The sequence below is a fragment of the Molossus molossus genome, unplaced genomic scaffold (assembly GCF_014108415.1).
Source record: "Molossus molossus isolate mMolMol1 unplaced genomic scaffold, mMolMol1.p scaffold_m16_p_14, whole genome shotgun sequence".
NCBI classification, from domain to species: domain Eukaryota; kingdom Metazoa; phylum Chordata; class Mammalia; order Chiroptera; family Molossidae; genus Molossus; species Molossus molossus.
Window position 1 is genome coordinate 88,023,944 of NW_023425349.1, and position 21,079 is coordinate 88,045,022.

The 21,079-nt window shown below is 38.7% G+C and overlaps 1 pseudogene; it reads left to right on the top strand.

Annotated features, from left to right (window-relative positions):
- The first annotated feature begins 12,134 nt into the window (after positions 1-12,134).
- On the top strand, positions 12,135-12,719 carry LOC118629368 (annotated as a pseudogene).
- Positions 12,720-21,079: the final 8,360 nt, after the last annotated feature.

Here is a 21,079-nt window from a genome sequence, read left to right on the forward strand (position 1 = left end):
TAATGGGGCTCTCTGGTGTTTCCTCTTTTACTTATTTTTTTAGTATCAAAGTTTCTTTAATGCTAAAACATTCTGTGGATTCTTAGCTTTATTTTGTCTTCTCCAAAAATATTAAGAAATTCATGGTACAGAGACTATTCCATGATCAAAATAAAACCATCTTGATTTAAAAGCTGGCTTTTTATGTATTTTTAAAGTAGGTAAAATATTTTTATTTTTCTTCTTTGAAGAATGCAAAAAATAATTTTCTATGTGAGACCCAACATTGATTGCTTCCGTCACTGTTCTGCTCAAGAGACACACACATGCTCAGAACTACAGCCCATGGGAGCTCCCTCAGGTGGGACTCTGCTTCCTGAGGCCACAACTCCATCCCCACCTCTGCTCAGGTGCTCTCAGGGGCTCCCCACTGCCCTCCATCTGCCCCACAGAGGGGAGGCTCCTCTGAGACACCTGCTGTGGGAAGGCAGCTGATGAACCAGGGCTCTGGGCCTGTCCCCCACAGAGATCCAGCTCTTAGCATCCAGTCCTTGGCCACTGGTTACTGCATTGGGGGCTGTGCCCTGGAGCCCTCCCCCACACTGGACTCCTGGTCTAGATCTGTGGATAGAAGTCTTCATGCCCACTCTAGCCCCTGCCCTGCCTGGCTTGTTCCTAGAAGGATGGAGTTCTATTCTTTCCTGAGAATAGTCATTTTATTCTTTACCAACTAAGGTCTCTGTCTAGGTGATTCAGAAAAGTGGAAATAAGAATAGAAGAAAGATGATCTCTGTTGGGTCCGGGCCAAGGGCTCCTTACCTTCCTGATGTGCCCATGTCTCCTAGGTGGTGGAGAGGATGGGGCACTGTCCAACCAGGGGAGGAGGACGAGGAAGAGCACCACTCCACACACGATGACAAGATGGTGTCAGTCACCCAGGGAGGTATGGCACTCTGCCAGGTAGAAATAACGATTTTCAGAGAAAAGGGAGGGTCCTCCATCCTCTGAACCACAGTGCTGCCCTCAGGGAACAGCACTGGGAGCTCACTTGGGGGGTAGAAACCCAGGCCCGCATCACAGAGCTGTGGCCTCCTCACAAAGGTTCCTGAGGGGTGGGGGAAAATCAGAAGAGGAGGTCCCCCATCCCCCACCATCCAGCCCCCATATCCCTGTCCCCCTCTGGGCCTTCTTGATCCCTCCTTCCAGCTCTTCTCTCGTCCTGCCAGAGAGACCTTAGTCAATTTTCTATTAATTTCATCTGAAACCCAGATGTCACCCAGCTCCCTTTGTCCCTGAGAGATCTTGACTTGAGGCCCGCCAGTTTGATAAACCTTGAAAATCTGAAGTTGATCCTGAAATTTTGGCTATTTCCCAGGGATTTTTACTCTATTTCCTTTGTGCTCAACTCCAGCTTCCCCACATAATGTCTTTGTCTTGTATAAATCCAGGCACAGAACTTTACACCTACTTATTTTGTGAATTTTGAGTAGTGTTTGTTTTGTCACATTTTCAATCAGATCTACACACAAAAAGTCTAAGTAATTTATTATTCAAAATTTAGTAATCTAAGTATAAAAAAATTATATGTAATTCTTTTATAAAGTTTAAATAATAACTTTATAAAAATTTTAGCATTAATCTGGAATCAGTAAAGTTTAAACTGCACAAAGATTTTTGTGACGTATACAAACCAGGATTTTCAAATCCAAAAATCCTTAATTTTGTATTTGTGCTGCCTGCTCACATCACCTCGCTCTGATTAAATCAATGAAAGGCCGACTGTGGAGCTTTCAGAGGCAAACTGAGGAAGTACCAGCTGGCCTTGTACTCCTCTAAGTGAATGTGTCCTCTAAGCGATTTGTTATTTTTTAGAACTTAGAAAATAGAGTGAATAGCAGGACAACCCTGACCATAGATGTGTGCTGATGCAGTTCCCTCCCACCTCAGGTCCCTGCCACCTCCGTTCCCTCACGCTTATCACCAACTGCCTCCGCTTCTCTATTGCTTGCTTGCTCTCCCCCAAGCCCAACAAGAACTGTCAGTTGCAGAAATTTGTAACAAGCCCCCTATAAAATAAAAATGTAGCTGAAAGTCGGGGCTGATCTCCGAGAACTCGGGATCAGTCGCTGGCTGACTTTGTTCTCTATGTTGCTTTAATTTGGCTCTGGTGGTCTCTCAGTTCTCTTGCGCCACAACAGTATTTACAATTTTCTTCAAACATTGTTTTGACCCAGTCTTTAAACTTGTTTAAAAAAACAAGATTTTAAAAATGTTTTTATTATATAACTCATGAATCCATAAAAATCCTAGAGGAGACTGTGGGCAACAAAATCTCAGACATCATACGCAGCAGAATTTTTACTGACACATCACCTAAGGCAATAGAAACAAAGGAGAAAATGAACACATGGGACTACATCAAACTCAAAAGCTTCTGCACAGCGAAAGATACAATCATCAAAACGGAAAGGCTACCCACTGTACGGGAGAGCATAATTGCCAATGACATATCAGATAAGGGGTTAATTTCCAATACATATAGAGTGCTCATACAATTCCACAAAAGGAAGACAAAGAATCCAATTAAAAAATGGGCAGAGGAACTAAATAGACACCTCTCCAAACAGGACATACAAATGGCTAAGAAACATATGAAGAAATGCTCATCATCACTAATCATCAGAGAGATGCAAATCAAAACAACAATGAGGTATCACCTCACACCTGTCAGAATGGCCGCCATCAACAAATCATCAAACAACAAGTGTTGGCGAGGGTGTGGAGAAAAGGGGACTCTAGTACACTGCTGGTGGGAATGCAGACTGGTGCAGCCACCATGGAAAACAATATGGTGTTACCTCAAAAAATTAAAAATTGATCTTCCATTTGACCCAGTGATCCCACTTCTAGGAATATACCCTAAGAAGCATAAAACACCAATGAGAAAGAATATATGTACCCCCATCTTTGTAGCAGCACTATTTACAATCGCTAAGATCTGGAAACAGCCCAAGTGCCCATCAGTAGACGAAGGGATCAAAAAGCTGTGGTACATATACACAATGGAGTACTACGCAGCGGTAAGAAAGAAAGATCTCTTATCCTTTGAGACTACATGGAGGGATCTGGAAAGTATCATCCTAAGTGAAACAAGCCAAACAGAGAAAGACAAGTTTCATATGATCTCACTTATTTGTGGAATATAATGAACATAACAGTTTGAGGAATGGGGTAGTCCCAGAGACGCGGAAGCGGGGTACAGACTGACAATCCCCTAAGGAGTGGGGAGGTGAGGGAGGGATGAACCACAGAACTTATACGCATGTATGCATGAACAGTGGACATGGACAACAATCTGGGGAAGGGGCAGGGAGGGGAGGGGGGGGAGAATCAGTGGGGGAAAAAAGGAGAATCATCTGTAACAAAAATTAATCAATAAAAAAATAAAATAAAATAAAAATGTTTTCATTGATTTTTTAGAGAGAGGAAGGGAGAGACAGATAGAAACATCAATATGTAAGAGAAACCTCAATCAGCTGCCTCCTGCACGCCCCCTACTGGGGATCAAGCCAGCAACCCAGGTATGTGCCCTGACTGGGAATTAAACCCGGACATCTCAGTCCATGAAATGATGCTCAGTCCACTGAGCCACACCAGCCAGGCTCCACATAAATTTTGGAACATGTTGTCTTAGTCCATTATGGCTGATAGAACAAAATACTATAGATTGAACAAAATACTATAGATTGGGTAGATTGACTACAATAGAAATTTATTTCTCAAGTTCTAGAGGCTGGGAAGCCAAAGGTCAAGGCTTCAGGTCACCTTCTGGTAAAGGCCCTTTTCCTGGTTCATAGCTAGAGCCTTCTTGCTGTGTCCTCACATGGTGGGGAGAGGCTAGGGATCTCTCTGGAGCCTCTTTCATGATGCCAATCCCATTAACAAGGGCTTATAAGGACCACTCAATGGCTCTACCGCCTATTATCTTTAGGAGCTAGGATTTCAACATATAAATCTGGGGACAGAACACAACCATTCAGACATATGCATGTGTGCTACACCCAGAGACCAGGAATGGGTGAGGGTGAGCTAAGGTTACTGACCCTTAAGGTTTGTAGGGTGGAGGGTGAGAGAAGGGGTCAAAGCCTGGGCTGTTTTAGGTGTTAAGAAGCCTCTTCAGATATCGCTAGTGTGTTGTGTACATATTCTCTTTCCTGAGTGTGCCTTGTCTTTCCATGCCCTCCTCTCCAGACCTCTGGAGACTCACGTCCAGCCTGAACCACATAGAGAGCTCTGAGCACCATTCACACTTCCCCATGGGACCTTCTGCATCCCTTCAGCAGCAGTCATAAGGACTGAGGGATTCACATGGACACTGAACACTCCAGGTGCACTGAAAAATAACACATGTCCCCTGCTTGCTGGTCTAATATTTTTATTCAGCTTTATGGGAACAAGGGCATTTGAGTTTATTTGGCTGTATTGTCATGAATGAGCACCTTCACAAACACATTTTCTGTATCTACTATTGCTTGTATTGTCTGCAGTCTTTTCCTCCTTTGTGCCTTTCTTACCTTGAATTCAATCTTTTGTCAAAATTTGGGCTTAGGTCATATTTGCCCTCTATAGCTTTTAAATATGTTTTGTTTAGTTTTATAACATTCTGCCTGGCTGATCTGGCTCAGTGGATTGAGTGTCATCCCATGCGCCAAAAGGTTGCTGGTTCAATTCCCAGTTAGGGCAATGCTCAGGTTGTGGGCTTGATCCCCAGTAGGTGGCGTACAGGAGGCAGCTGATTGGTGTTTCTGTCTCATCAACGATTCTCTCTTTTTCTCTATTTAAGAAAAAAATTCGTCAACATTTAAAAAAATGTATTTTAAAAAATCTTATCTGACAATGTTTACCTTGATTCATTTAATATTGTTCTATTATAATTCATTTCTGCCATCTTGGTTTATACTTTAATTTTCCATACTTCGTTGTTTCTTTTTCCCCTCCTTTTGCATCTTCCACTTTATAGATCAAATGTTCTTTTTGTTTATGTAGAATTTGGAAAATTTTTACATTGTAATGATTTTATGTGATTAATTATGTTAATGTCCTCTTCACTTTCTTGTGTGTGTCAATGTTAGTATCATCTCAGCAAACCCACAAGACCTCCTGCCTGCTCTCACCTCCTCTGCTTCTGCTTCTCCATCTCCACAGCCCTTTTTCCAAGGGTATATTTTCTGGAGCTCTGATTCTGGGTTATTTGAATATGCTACACTTTCATCTACATTTTAGGATACAATAAAGAGTATTAGCAAACATTTTTTTTCCACGAAACTAATAGCACGTTCATAGGTTTACTTTTCTTCCTACTGGAGTATTTCCTCTAGAAATATTTTCAAACAGATTGATGTGAAATAAAATGTTGAGGCCTTATTTTCTGGTAACATCTTTTTCTGTGTCTTCGTGTTTAAAAGCTTTAGATAATCTAAGGCTTAAAAAGTGTTTCTTTTCACGTCTTTAAAATATGACCCCACTGATTTCCACACATTGCTGTTGAAAAGGCTGTTGTCAATCAAGTCCCTTTTTTCTTTAAATAATTATCTGACTGTCTATCATTTGACAGAATGTTACAAAATAGAGTGTAAATCACTTAACTAAGATATTAATGCAATATGAAAGAAATTAAAACCTTCTGGAGACATTCAAATTCACTGGAAAGTTAACTACCAAGCACTCATTCAGGGAAAGCATGAGAAAGACACTTGATGAAAGAGACAGTCATTAGATCCAAGAACAGTTGGAGGCACTTGGAATGAACATCCAAGACATTGGTGCTGACACCTGGCAGCAGGCCTCGTGAGCTGTCCAAAATCATTCATTTGTCAAAGAGAATAATAAGAATTACATTATCTTGGTGATATGCTACAAAAAATGTTATGTTTCATTTAAAATAAAGGTAAGTCAGGAATTCCAAAATGGTGGCAGAGTGAATGGAAGCTACACAGACCATCTCCCAGGACTAAACTGGAATTATAACTAAAATAAAGACAAATTGTTGGGAAAAAGCGACAGAAAAGCAGCTTATGAGGACCACATAACCAGGGACCTGACTCGATCCTGGTAAAATGGTGAAGGTGCGAGAGGGGGGCTGGGAGCCCAGGGACAGCAGTGCCCTTGGGGTTACACTCCCAAGTGGCTCCACAGCACAGACCTGGGTCAGAGCGCTGAAATAGCCACAGCCACTCACCTTGGGCTCCGGCAGAGGGAGGGCAGACTGGACTGGAACAGTGTGGGGACACTCAAGATTTGGAGGGCGCTCAGAGCTTTTGCTGAGTTGCAACCACACAAAACTGTGGCCATCTTACTTCTTCCCAGGGCTCTGGGGAGAGGCGGCGGCCACTCCCTCGGAGATTCAACCCATCCCTGTGGGCCATTGAAATGCAAATTGTGGCTCATTAACAACCAGCATCTGCCCCACCCTCGGGAAATCCCTTACACTGAACACTTGAAAGAGTTTTTCATTCAACCCAGAAAACAAGGTTCTTCATGTAACCATGACTAATAGCCTCCAGGCAAAAAGCTATAAGATAACTGAACCTTTTATTGGCTTGCAACTCTACCCAGGAAAGCAAGACTTGACAGTGGTGTTTAATGTGGGTCCTCCCTCGCTCATCCAAACCCAGCAGAGGAAGCCACAAACAGCAGAACACCAACACCTACAGAAAAAAATTGGCAGGCTCCAAAACCCACTGTGATAGCCAAAATGGTGAAACACAGAAACAAATCCCAAATGAAAAAAAGAGACCTCTACTGAAGATGAAATAAATGAATTGCAGTTAAGCAAGTTAACAGAGCTAGAATTCAGAACCTTGAGGAAGCTCAACAGCATGTGTAAGGACATGAGTAACATGAGTAAAGACATAGAAACATTAAAAATCAACCAATTGAAAATTAAAAACCACCAAAAAGAAATAAAGAATAACATAGCAGGAATAAAGAACATATTGGAAGGACTAAACAGCAGAGTAGAGGAAGCTGAGGACTGGATCAGTGAATTAGAAGATAGGGTAGAAAAAATTAACCAATCAGAAAACCAAAAGGAAAAAAACAATTAAAAAACAGGAAGACGGCCTAAGAGAACTGTGGGACAACTGAAAACGTAATAATATTCGCATCATACGAGTCCCCGAAGAAGAAGAAAATGAGCAAGGGTTAGAAAATATATTTGAAGAAATAGTGACAGAAAACTTCCCTAATTTGGTGAAGAAAGAAGGCATTCAAGTTCAAGAACCACAGAGAGCCCCAAGTAAAAAGAACCCAAACAGGCCTATACCAAGACACATAGTAATTAAAATGCCAAGAATTAAATACAAAGAGAGAATCCTAAAGGCAACAAGAGATAAGCAACAGGTTACCTATAAAAGAAACCCAATAAGCCTCTCAGCTGACAATCTAAGTGAAATGGACAAATATCAAGAAACACATAGTCTCCGAAAACTGCCCGGGAAGAGATAGAAAAATTTAACAGACCAATAACAACAGAAGAAATTGAAGATGTAATCAAGACTCTCCCAGCAAACAAAAGCCCAGGCCCGGACGGCTTCATGGGGGAATTTTACCGAACATTCAAAGAAGAACTAACACCCATTCTCCTCAAACTATTTCAAAAAATTCAAGAAGGAAGACTTCCAAACTTGTTTTATGAGGCCAGCATAATTCTAATTCGAAAACCAGAAAGAGTCATTACAAAGAATAAAAAGTACAGGTCAATATCCCTGATGAACATAGACAACAAAATCCTGAACAAAATACTAGAAAATCAGATCCAGCAACACATCAAAAAAATTATCCACCATGACCAAGTGGGATTCATCACAGGGATGCAAGGCTGGTAGAATATTCACAAATCAATAAATGTGATATACCACATAAATAAAATGAAGAATAAAAACCACATGATCATAGCAACAGATGCCAAAAACACCTTCGACAAAATCCAGCATCCATTTCTGATAAAAACGCTCAGCAATGTGGGAAAAGAGGGATCATATCTTGACATATTAAAGGCCATACCTAAAAGACCTACAGCTAACATCATACTCAATGGGCAAAAACTAAAAGCATTTCCCTTAAGAACAGGAACAAGACAGGGATGCCCACTTTCACCACTCTTATTTAACATAGTACTGGAAGTCTTAGCCACAGCAAGAAGATAGAAAGGAAAAATAAAAGGGATCCAAATTGGAAAGGAGGAAGTAAACTGTCATTATTCGCAGATGACATGATAATATATGCAGAAAACCCCAGAGATTCCATCAAAAATTTACTAGACTTAATAAATGAATTTGGTAAAGGAGCAGGATGCAAAATTAATGTCAAAAAATCGATGACATTTGTATACACCAATGATGAACTCACAGAAAGAGAAACTGAGATAACAATCCCATTTATCATTGCGGCAAAAAAATTAAGATACCTAGGAATAAACTTAACCAAAGAAATAAAGGACTTATTCGCAACAAACTACAGGTCATCAAAAAAAGAAATAGAAGAAGATATAAAAAAGTGGAAGCACATACCTTGTTCATGGATTGGAAGAATTAACATCATTAAAATGTTCATACTACCCAAAGTAATCTATAGAATCAATGCAATCCCCATCAAAATACCAACGACATACTTCATAGAACTAGAACAAATACTTCAAAAGTTTATATGGAACCAAAAATGATCCTGAATAGCCACAACAATCTTGAAAAAGAAGAACAAAGTAGGAGGGATCACGATACCGGATATCAGGTTATACTACAAAGCCACCGTAATCAAAACAGCCTGGTACTGGCACAAGAACAGGCATATAGACCAGTGGAACAGAACAGAGAACCCAGAAATGGACCCAAGGCAATATGCTCAATTAATATTTGACAAAGGTGGCAAGAGCATACAGTGGAGTAAAGACAGCCTCTTTAATAAATGGTGTTGGGAAAATTGGACAGCTACATGAAAAAAAATGAAACTAGATCATCAACTTACACCATACACAACAATGAACTCAAAATGCATAAAAGACTTAAATGTGACCCGTGAATCTATAAATTCTAGAAGAAAATGTAGGCAACAAAATTTTGGACATCATATGCAGCAGAATTTTCACTGATACATCACCTCAGGCAACAGAAACAAAGGAGAAAATGAACACATGGGACTACATCAAACTAAAAAGCTTTGGCACAGCAAATGAAACAACTACCAAAATGGAAAGGGAACCCACTGTATGGGACAGCATAATTACCAATGATATATCAGATAAGGGGTTAATTTCCAAAATATATAGAGTACTCATACAACTCAACAAAAGGAAGACAAAGAACCCAATTAAAAAATGGGCAGAGGAGCTGAATAGACACCTCTCCAAACAGGACATACAAATGACTAAGAGACATATGAAGAAATGCTCAACATCACTATTTATCAGAGAGATGCAAATTAAAACAATGAGGTATTACCTCACACCTGTCAGAATGGCTGGCATCAACATATCATCAAACAATAAGTGTTGGTGAGGGTGTGGAGAAAAGGGGACTCTAGTACACTGCTGGTGGGAATGCAGTCTGGTGCAGCTGCTATGGAAAACAATATGGTGGTAGCTCAAAAAATTAAATATTGAATTGCCATTTGATCCAGTGATCCCACCTCTGGAAATATACCCTAATAAGCCTGAAACACCAATCAGAAAGAATATATGTACCCCCATGTTCATAGCAGCACTATGTACAATAGCTAAGGTCTGGAAACAACTCAAGTGTCCATTAGTAGACAAATGGATAAAAAAGCTGTGGTAAATTTACATAATGGAGTACTATGCAGCTATAAGAAAGAAAGATCTCTTATCCTTTGAGACAACATGGAGGGACCTGGAAAGTATTGTCCTAAGCAAACAAGCCAAGCAGAGAAAAACAAATATCACATAATCTCATTTATTTGTGGAATATAATGAACATAACAGTCTGAGAAATTGCGTAGACCCAGAGATGTGGAAGTAGGGTAGAGACTGACAACCCTTAGAAGTGGGGGTGGTGGGTGGAGGGAAGAGATAAACCACAGAATTTATATGCATGTACGCATAACTGATGGACATGGACAACAAAGCAGGGTATGGGGTGGTGGGGTTGGGGAGGAGGGTGTCAGTGGGGAAAAAAGGAGAAACATCTGTAACAAAAATTAATTAATAAAAAAATATAAAAAAATAAAAAATATAATAAAGGTAAGTCAAACTCCTGGAAAATAAGAAATAATGTACCATAAATGTACAACATTGGAGTAAAACTGCCATATTTTTATGTATTTAAGATGATATCTCATTTCAGAAATGTATTTTACAATTGATGGCAAATAATTTTAGAAATGACATTTCAAACAACTAATGAAAAGAAAAAAGATAGTTTCTCTTCTTGACTCTTAGAACCTGGAGTGTTTTGGAGGCTTAGGTGTTTACACATGATTTCATTTCCTTCAAAGAAGTCAATTCACCTCACCTGCACTTGTGGTTAGAAAGCAGCAACTCCATAGTCATGGTGCCTTATTTTATTTAAGATTCCATGATCAACATCAACATATGGATACTGTATTACAGTATGGGACACTAATATAAGTACAAAAAGAAATGCCAACTATATACACGGTGACCCTATAAACATGGACCTACCTAAAATCTGAAAGCTACGATGGAGAATGTTGTAAGAGAGGAAAAGTTGGGCACTAATCTCTTACTGAGCCAGCCAATTTTGGTCAAAATGCAAGGACACTATATTATCTAAGCATAAAAAGTATATTATTTAAGTATAGTAAGTATATTATAAGAAAAGAAAAATTGTTTTAAAAACCTTAAAATTTTAGGTTAAAGAACAAATATATAATGTGTTTTAGGAGGTGAAAGTGGGGGAAAATGAGCTATCTTCTCTATCATTTATAAAAGTCAATAGATTTTACTTAAAATTGATTAAACAAATTAGGTGATTATATAGAATTTTTTAGACTTCAAGGGACTAGTACAAAGTGAAAAAAGAAAATGGTAAAAATTACTGACCTCTGAAGAGCAGGTCCTGGGCCTGTGGAAGGAAAACACATGTTCTTTGTTTGTTTGTTTACTTGCTCATCAAAGTGTTTGAATGATTTTGCGTGCACACGTACTGCTTCCATTTAAAAAATATATTTTGACCCAGTGATCCCACTTCTAGGAATATACCCTAAGAAGCCTGAAACACCAATCAGAAAGAATATATGTACCCCCATGTTCATAGCAGCACTATTTACAATAGCTAAGATCTGAAAACAGCCCAAATGTCCATCAGTAGACAAATGGATAAAAAAGCTGTGGTACATATACACAATGGAGTACTATGCAGCTTAAGAAAGATCTCTTATCCTTTGAGATGACATGGAGGGACCTGGAAAGTATTATACTAAGCAAAACAAGCCAAACAGAGAAAGACAATTATATGATATCACTTATTTGTGGAATATAATGAACGTAACAGTCTGAGGAATGGGATAGTCTCAGAGATGTGGAAGTGGGGTACAGACTGGCAATCTCCAGAAGAGGAGGTTGTGGGGGAGAGATAAACCACAGAATTTATATGCATGTGTGCATGAACAATGGACATGGACAACAAAGATGGAGACAGGGCCAGGAGGGAGAGGGAGGGAGGAACGGTGGGGGGGGGGGGGAGGAGAAACATCTGTAACAAAAATAAAAAAATTAATTTAAAATAAATAAATAAATAAAAAATACTATTCTAGGTAAAAAAAATATCTTACTGCTGGGTCTCTTTGGAATAGTCTCTAATGGCACATATGTGTCAAATTATGTTTCCATTAGACAAACGCGTATGAAAAATAAGTGACTCGTCTATTACTTTATAATACTTGAAGTTAGATGTTATTGAATTATAATTTTTGGAGAAACATAAATATACCCATAAAACGGCTAGGACTTGACTTGATGCTCTGGTTATCTGAGCAGTATAACTCGGGCGGCGGGCGCTGCGGGCGGTGAGTGTAGAGGCCCAGCCATGGCTGCGGAGCTCCAGCTGCTGCATCTGCCGCCTCTGCCGCCTCTACCAGAGGAGCCTTGATCCCTGCGCTCGGGACACCCCAGCCTCGCCATGGCTTACCAGCTGACTGAGGAGCGGATGGAAGAGTTCAAGGAGGCTTTCTCCTTTTTTGACAAGGACAGAGATGGCACTATCACCACCAAGGAGCTGGGGAGGGTGATAAGGTCCCTGGGACGGAACCCCCCCAAAGCAGAGCTGCAGGACCTGATCGACAAGGTGGTGGCTGATGGGAATGGGACCACTGACTTCTCAGAGTTCCTGACTATCATAGCCAGAAAGATGAAGGATACTGACAGCGAGGAGGGGATCCACGAGACCTTCCCTGTCTTTGACAAGGATGGCCATGGCTACATCAGTGTGGCAGGGCTTTGTCATGTAATGACAAACTTGGTGAGAAGCTGACCAATGAAGTGAATGGGATGGCTGACATTGTCATGGAGGCCAGGTCAACTACGAACAGTCTGTATAGATGATGACCACAAAGTTAAGGCCCAGACAGCCAGTGATGCCCCTTTTCTTGATTTCTCTTCTCCAGCGTGCACTCTCTCTCCAACACTCCCGTGTTCTGGTTCTAGCGAACACCAGTCCATTGACAGAATCCGATACAGCAACAAAAGGTTGTCCCAAGCTGCATGACTGCTATTCCTCCTTCCTCCCTGCATCTCCTTCCATGCCCCTCATCTCTTCCTTTGCTCTCCCTCTTCCAGTGACCTCTGCCAAGGTATGATGCATTTATAAAATGAATTCCCCCTTCCTCCTGGGGAGCCTCTGCCCTCCTCCTCCAGCCCAGGTGGCTCTCTTCCAATTTGGTTTGTTTCCTTCCATCTGTCATCTTATTTTGGGAGCTGAGGTGGCTGCCAGCCCTGTCCCAGGACCTGCTAGACAGGGGACAAGGCTCTCGCTCAGGCAGAAGAGCACGTGTTTGTCCTTGCAACCAGCCCTGTGATCCGTGTGCAGACTCCAGCAGCCTTTGGGGCAAGGGTGCCCAGAGAGGGTTCCAGGACAGAGGGGTTGTGGTGTTGGCTGAATGTGGCCCTAGAGGGGGTTGAGGGGCAAGGGAGTCTTGGAAGTTGGCATTCTTTTACCACTTGAGGGGCCAACTTATAGAAGGGATTGGACCCGGTGGACAACACTCAGACCCCACTGGCTGCTATTCTGAAACCATCTCATCTCATTGGCTTCCTGACACTGGAGTGGGTGGGGGCTGCTCAGTTGGCCACCATACCTGCCTGCATTCCTAAAGAGATCTCAAGCTGTTCTGTAAACACCTGTTGCTAACATCCCATGCCCCTCCATCATGCCACACAGGCCCACCCAAACTGCGGTTCCCTCATGGGAACCAATGTGTGGGGATGGTGGGTTTGTAAAGTACTGGTTATAGTGTCATTTTGTTTATGTCCCTGAACACTTAAAATTTTGTCAAAAACCATGCCAGGCTAGCTGAAATGTGGGAAGGAAGATGCTTCCCACCACACTCTTGAGAGAAAATACCTGCAATAAACAATCTTGTAGGCTAGCTGCCTGGAGAACCAGCAACCCAGGGCTGCTCTGCTTCCTGGTCAGTGACCCCTCTGCTTCTCCATGGTGACTTGGCTGGCTCCCTCACATCTGAGCTGCCTCTGTGCCCTCCCTTTCCTGGCTCCCCTCACCCACCTGCCTGCTTCCACACTCCCTGGAGGAGAACATGATCTGTGACCTTGCTTCTGACTTTCGCCTCTGGGACAAGTAAGTCAATGTGGGCAGTTTAGTGGTCTCCCCCACCCCCCTTTTCCAATTCATTTCATCTGCCTCCCAACCTCAAGGTCCATCAACTGATTTTCCTGAAACCTGACCAACTTTGACACCCAGCCTCTGGGAGAGGGGAGAAGAGGGATGGGACATGGTGGGGAGACCCAGCCAAGAGCTGAGGGTAAGGGCAGGTGGGGTGAAGCTGTGAACATTTTCAGAATGCTTGATTTTTTAAATGGACTATATTATGTTCAGTTCAAGCTGTGAATAAAAATATATATCAATGCTTTTAAGTGACTACCTGAAAAAAAGTATAATTCTTATAATAATAATGATGAGTTTCACATTTTATAAGGAACATTTTTTTATAGAAATGATAATTTTTCCTTGTAATCAATGATAAAATAAAGTCAATTAAGTTAAATTTAACATTTGTATTTTCAAATTTTCATATTTATATTGTGCTATGTCCTGGGGCTCCCCTTGTTTAAAAAATATCCAATCAAATGTTATGACATCTCCAGAGTTCTTGGAACTAAACCTATCAGCCAGATTCCCTCCATGCAGTTAGTATTTTTTACTCCCAACTCTGAACTCTCTTTCTTCCAACAAATATACTCACTCATCAACCTGCAAAGGCACATGGTTTGGGCTTTGGATTCCAAGAACAAAGCACAGTAGATTCATTTACTTATCTCAAGTAAGCAACACATATCTCAAGTATTCTGAATAAATGTCAAAAGTCGAACCTGGAAAATTTTCACATCCAGGGCTCTCACTGGGCCAGAATGCTTGTCATTTTGGGCAATCACAACTTCCTTGTCTCCAGCTATAATTTTAGAAGGATTATAAAGAATAATATTTCCATTTTTAACACCTGCAATCAGAACTCCAGAGATATTTCCTTTGGAATCCATCTTATGAGGCCCCCAAATCAACTTGTGATACCTTTAATAGAGAATGAGTAAAAATAACTAAGAAGATAGATTGTAGAACTGTATACCTGAAACCTGTATAATTTTATTAACCAAAGTCATCCCAATGAATTCAATAAAAAATGTATATTGTGACATATTTCTATCGATGTTTAAGCACAGAATGTTTAAAGTAGCTGTTTGCTTATTGATACTTTCTTATTCTGTAATTGGCATCACAAGTCATCTGTTTAAATTTTTTTGTTTTTCAATTACAGTTTAAAGATGTTATTTTTTTTATTGGTTTCAGGTGTACAGCATAATGGTTAGATAATCATATACTTTACAAAGTGGTCTCCTCGCTATTTCAAGTAACCACCTGGCACTGTACATAGTTATTACAGTATTATTGACTATATTTTCTACGTAGCACTTAACATCCCCCAACTATTTTTTAGTTACCAATTTGTCGTTCTTAATCCCTTTCTTATTTTTTAACCCAGACCCCCAACCCCACTGTCTCGGGCAACCCTTAGTCTGTTCTGTGTTTCAATGAGTCTCTTTATTTTGTGTTTGTTAATATTGCTTTTTGTATCCCACATAAGTGAAACCATATGGTATTTGCCTTTCTCTGACTAAATTATTTCAATTAGCATAAAACCCTATAAGTTGATCCATGCTCTTGCAAATGGTAAGTATTCATTCTTTTTCATGGCCAAGTAATGTCTCATTGTATATATGTACCACCACTTTTTTATCCACTTGTCTATTGATTGGAATTGGGTTGCTTCCATATCTTGGCTATTGTAAATAATGCTACAATGAACACAGTGGGGTACATATATCCTTTCAAATTAGTTTTTGTGTTTCGTTGGAAATATATATGCCCAGAAGTGAAAACATTGGATCATAAGACACTTCCATCTTTTTGTTGTTGTTGTTAATCCTCACCTGAGTCTATTTTTTTCCACTGATTTCTTTAGAGAGAGAGAGAGAGAGAGAGAGAGAGAGAGAGGTGTGAGAGAGACATCAATTGGTTGTCTCCCACATGTGCCTGACTGGGGCCAAGAATTGAATCTGCAACTCAGGAAGCTGCCCTTGACCAGGAATCAAATCTGTAACCCTCTGGTCTGTGGGAAGACACTCTAACCACTGACTACCACCAGCCAGGGCAAGATAGTTCCATTTTTGTTTGCGGAAACCCCATAATGTTTTCCACAGTGACTGTACCAATCTGCACTCCCACCAACAGTGCATGAGTGTTTCGTTTTCTCCACATCCTTGCCAATACTTGTTGTTTATTGAGTTATTGATGATAGCCATTCTGACAGGTGTGAGGCGATATCTCATTGTGGTATTAATTAGCATTTCTTTGATGATTAGTGACATTGACCATCTTTTCATGTCTGTTGGCCATCTAGTATGTCTTCTTTGGAGAAGTGGATTGTTTTCTTTGGTTTTGACTTGCATGAGTTCCTTATAAATTTTGGATATTAACCCCTTATTAATGTATCATTGACAAATACCTTTACAATTCAGTAGATTGGGGATTTTTTCTTAGTTTCTCTTTCTGATAGTTCATTATTAGTGAATAAAAATGCAAACAATTTCTAAATTTTATTTTGTACCCTTCCAGGTAATATATTTATTTATCAGGTCTAGTGGTTTTATTGACAAAATCTTTAGGGTTCTCTCTGCAAATAATGACAGTCTTACTTCTTCCTTTCCAATTTGGATGCCTTTTATTTCTTCTTCTTGTCTGATTGTTATGACAAGGACTTGCAATACTAGGTTGAATAAGAGTGATAAAAGTAGACAGCTCTGTCTGGTCCCTAATCTTAAGGAAAACATTTTTAATTTTTCCCCATTTAGTATGATAGCAGCTGTAAGTTTGTCATATATGGCCACAATTATGTTGAGGTATGTTCCCTCTGTTCCCATTTTGCTGAAAGTGTTTATCATAAATGGATACTGGATTTTGTGAAATTATTTTTCTGCATCTATTGATATGATTTTTATTCTTCATTTTGCTTTTGTGATATTATATTAATTGATTTGAAGATATTGAAACAACCTTTCCTCCCAGAAATAAATCCCACTTGATGATGGTGTATGATGTTTTTTATGTATTGCTTAATCGTATTTGCTAATATTTTGTTGAGGATTTTTGCATCCATGTCCATCAGGAATATGGACCTATAGTTTTCATTCTTTGTAATGTCTTATCTGGTTTTGGAATCAAGATAACGCTGGCCCCATAACATGAGCTCAGGAGTCTTTCTTCCTTCCACTTGAATTTTTTGCAACAGCTAGAGAAGAAAAGGTGTTCATTCTATTTAGAATGTTTGGTAGAATTTGCCTGTGGGGCCATCTGGTCCAGGACTTTTGTTTGTTCTTCTTATTACTGCTTCAATTTCATTGCTTGTAATCAGTCTGTTCAGATTTTCTGTTTCTTCATGATTTAGTCTTGGAAGATTGTATATTTCTAGGAAGTTATCCATTTTCCCACATTGTCCAATTTGTTAGCATATAATTATTTGTAGTATTTTCTTATAATCTTTTGTATTTCTTTGATGTCAATTGTTACTTGACCTCTTTTATTTCTGGTTTTATTTATTGAGGTTCTTTCTCTTTTTTTCTTGATGAGTCCAGTTAAATGCTTATCAATCATGTTTATCTTTACAAAAATCAAGACTTTGGTTGATTGTCTTTTGCAGTTTTTAGACACTGTTTTGTTTATTTTCATTCTGAGTTTTATTATTTCTCTCCTTCTACTCAATTTATTTTTAGTAGTTTGTTATTTTTCTCATTCTTTCAAGTGTAGGTTTAGATTGTTTATTTGAGATTTTTCTTGCTTCTTGAGGTAGACCTGTATTACACTGAATTACCCTCTTCTGACAGTTTCTGCTGTGTCCCATACATTTTCGCTTGTTGTGAAGAGAGAAAACAAGCTATTATAAACTTATTTGAGGAGATAAAGACTGAAAACTTCCCTAACCTGGTGGAAGAAAAAGAAACACAAGTCCAGGAAGTGCAAAGAGTCCCAAATAAGATGAATCCAAAGAGGCCCACACAAAGACACATCATGATTAAATAGCAAAGGTTAAAGACAAAAAGGGAATCTTAAAAGCGGCGAGAGAAAGACATTTGTTTACCTGCAAAAAAGCTTCCATAAGACAGTAGCTTATTTCTTCACAAATCTTTTCAGGCCAGAAGGGATTATCATGAAATATTCAAAGTGAAGAAAAGCAAGGACCTACAATTAAAAGCACTCTATCCAGCAAGGCTATTATTTAAAATTGTAGGTGAAATAAAGAGCTTCCCAGACCAAAACAAAAACAAAAACAGAAACAAAAAAAAAGCTATAGGACTTCATTACCACCAAGTCAGTATTGCAAGAAATGTAAAGAGCCTGCTTTATGAAGAAAGAAAAAATAAATTGAGAGAGAAACATAGGTATAAGTAACAATAAATAAGTACCTATCAATAACTTTAAATGTAAATGGATTAAATGCTCCTATCAAAAGGCATAGGGTAGATGAAAGGATAAGAAAACATGACCCATATATATGCTGCCTACGAGAGACCTATCTCAGAACAAAAGATACACACAGGCTGAAAATGAATAGAGGGAAAAGCATTCAATGTGAGTGGAAACAAACACAATAGAAGCTGGGGTAGCAATACTTACGTGAGACACAAGCCATAACAAGATAAAAAGAATGACATTACATAGTACTAAGGGGATCAATCCAACAAGAAGATATATCCCATGTAAACCTATATGTACCCAAATCAAAGCACATAAATAAAGAAAATCTTGGTAGACATTAAGGGAGAGATTGACAGCAATATAGTCATTCTTGGGGATTTGACACCCCATTGGCATCAATAGATAGATCTTCCATATAAAAAGTGAACAAGGCAATAGCAACCTTAAATGACACACTAGACTGGATGGATGCAATTGATAGTTACAGAACACTTCATCCCAAAGCAGAAGAATATGCATTCTTTTCAAGTGCACATTGAACATTCTCTAAAATAGAACACATGTTAGGACACAAGATAAGGTTTAATAAATTCCAGAAGGTTCAAGTAATATCAAACATTTTCTCTGACTGCAATGGTATGAAACTAGAAATCAATTACAATTACAAAAAAACCCCTCAAAACATGCAAACACTTGGAGGCTAAATGACATGTTATTAAACAATGAGATGAAGGAAGAATCAAAAGGTACTTGGAGAAAAATTAAAATGAACACAGAAAACTCCCAAATGTATGGCACACAGTGAAAGCAGTCCTAAGATGGAACTTCATAGTAATACAGGCTTACTTCATGAAGCAATAAAAATCTTACATAAATAATGTAACATTAAACTTAAAAGAACTAGAAAGGACAAACAACGACCAGAATAAGTAGAAGGAAATAATAAAAATTGGAGTGGAAAAATATGGCATAGAGACTAAAAATTGATACAAAAAAAGAAATGAAAATAAGAGCTGGTTCTCTGAAAAGATAAACTAGACTGACAAACCTTTAACCAGACTCATCAAGAAAGAAAAAGTGAGGACTTAAATAAATAAAATTAAAAATGAATGAGGAGAAGTAACAATGGGCACTACAGAAATACAAAAAATTACAAGAAAAGCTGTGGTACATATTCACAATGGAGTACTATGCAGCTGTAAGAAAGAAAGATCTCTTATCCTTTGAAACGACATGGAGGGACCTGGAGAGTATTATCCTAAGCAAAACAAGCCAAGCAGAGAAAGACAAATATCACATGATCTCACTTATTTGTGGAATATAATGAACATAACAGTCTGAGGAATGGGGCAGTCCCAGAGACATGGAAGTGGGGTATAGACTGATAATCCCCAGAAAAGAGGGTGGGGGGAAGAGATAAATCACAGAACTTATATGCATGTATCCACGAACAATAGACATGGACAACAAAGTTGGGTACAGGACGGGGAGGGTGGAGGAGGGGATTATCAGTGGGGGGAAAAGGAGAAATATCTGTAACAAAAATAAATTAATTAATTAAATAAAAAAAGAAAGAAAATATAGCAAGCAACTATATGTCAACTAATGGGACAACCTGCATGAAACAGATAAATTTCTACAAATATTAAACCTTACAAAACTGAATCAAGAACAATTTTAAAGTCTTAATCAGCTATTTAAAATGATGAAATCAAAGCAGTAAGAAAAACTTTCCAGCAAACACATGTTTTGGACCAGATGGCTTTACAGGTAAATTTTACCAAATATTCATAAAAGAGTGAACACACATATTTATCCAACTATTCCAAAAGATTCACAAAGAGGGAAGACTTACAAGCTCATTTTATAAGGTCAGCATTATCTTAATTCCAAAACCAGATAAAGACACTAAAAAGAAAGAAAATTATAGGTCAGTATCCCCAATGAACATAGATTGTAAAATCCTCAACAAAATATTAGCAAACCAAATCCATCAATATATTAAAAAGATCATACACCAAGATCAAGTGGGATTTATTCCAGTAATGCAAGGTTGGTACAATATTGGCAAATTAATAAACGTGACACATCACATAAACTAAATGAAAGATAAAAATCATATGATCATATCAATACAGGCAGAACAAGTATTTGACAAAATCCAGCACCAATTTATGATAAAGACTCTCTGGAAAGTAAGAATAATGGGGTAATACCTCAACATAATAAAGGCCATATATGACAAACCCACAGCTAACGTCATACTCAATGGGCAAAAATAAGTGTTTTTCTTAAGATCAGGAACAAAAAAGTATGTCAACATTCACCATTCTTATTTAACATAGCACTGGAAGTTTTAGCCACAGCATTCATACAAGAAAAAATAAATAAAAGGCATCCAAATTGGAAAGGAGGAAGTAAAAATTGTCATTATTTGAAGATGACATGATACTGTATATAGAAAACCATATAGAATTAACCAAAAAACAACTAATAAATGAATTTGGTAAAGGACACAAATTAATACTCAGAAATTAGTGACAGTTTTATACATCAATAATAGGTCAGAATAAGAAATTAGGAAAACAATCCTGTTTACTATTGCAGCAAAATCTAATATATCTAGGAACAGATTTAACCAAAATGGTAAAAGACCTGTACTCAGAAAACTATAGGATACTAAAGAAAGAAAATGAGACAAGTACAAATAAGTAGAAGCATATACCATGTTCAAAGGTGGGAAAAATTAACATCATTAAAATGTCCATGCTATCCAAAGCAATCTACAGATTCAGTGAAATTCTTACTAAAAAAACCCATGACATATCTCACAGGTCTAGAAAAATATTCCAAAAATGTAT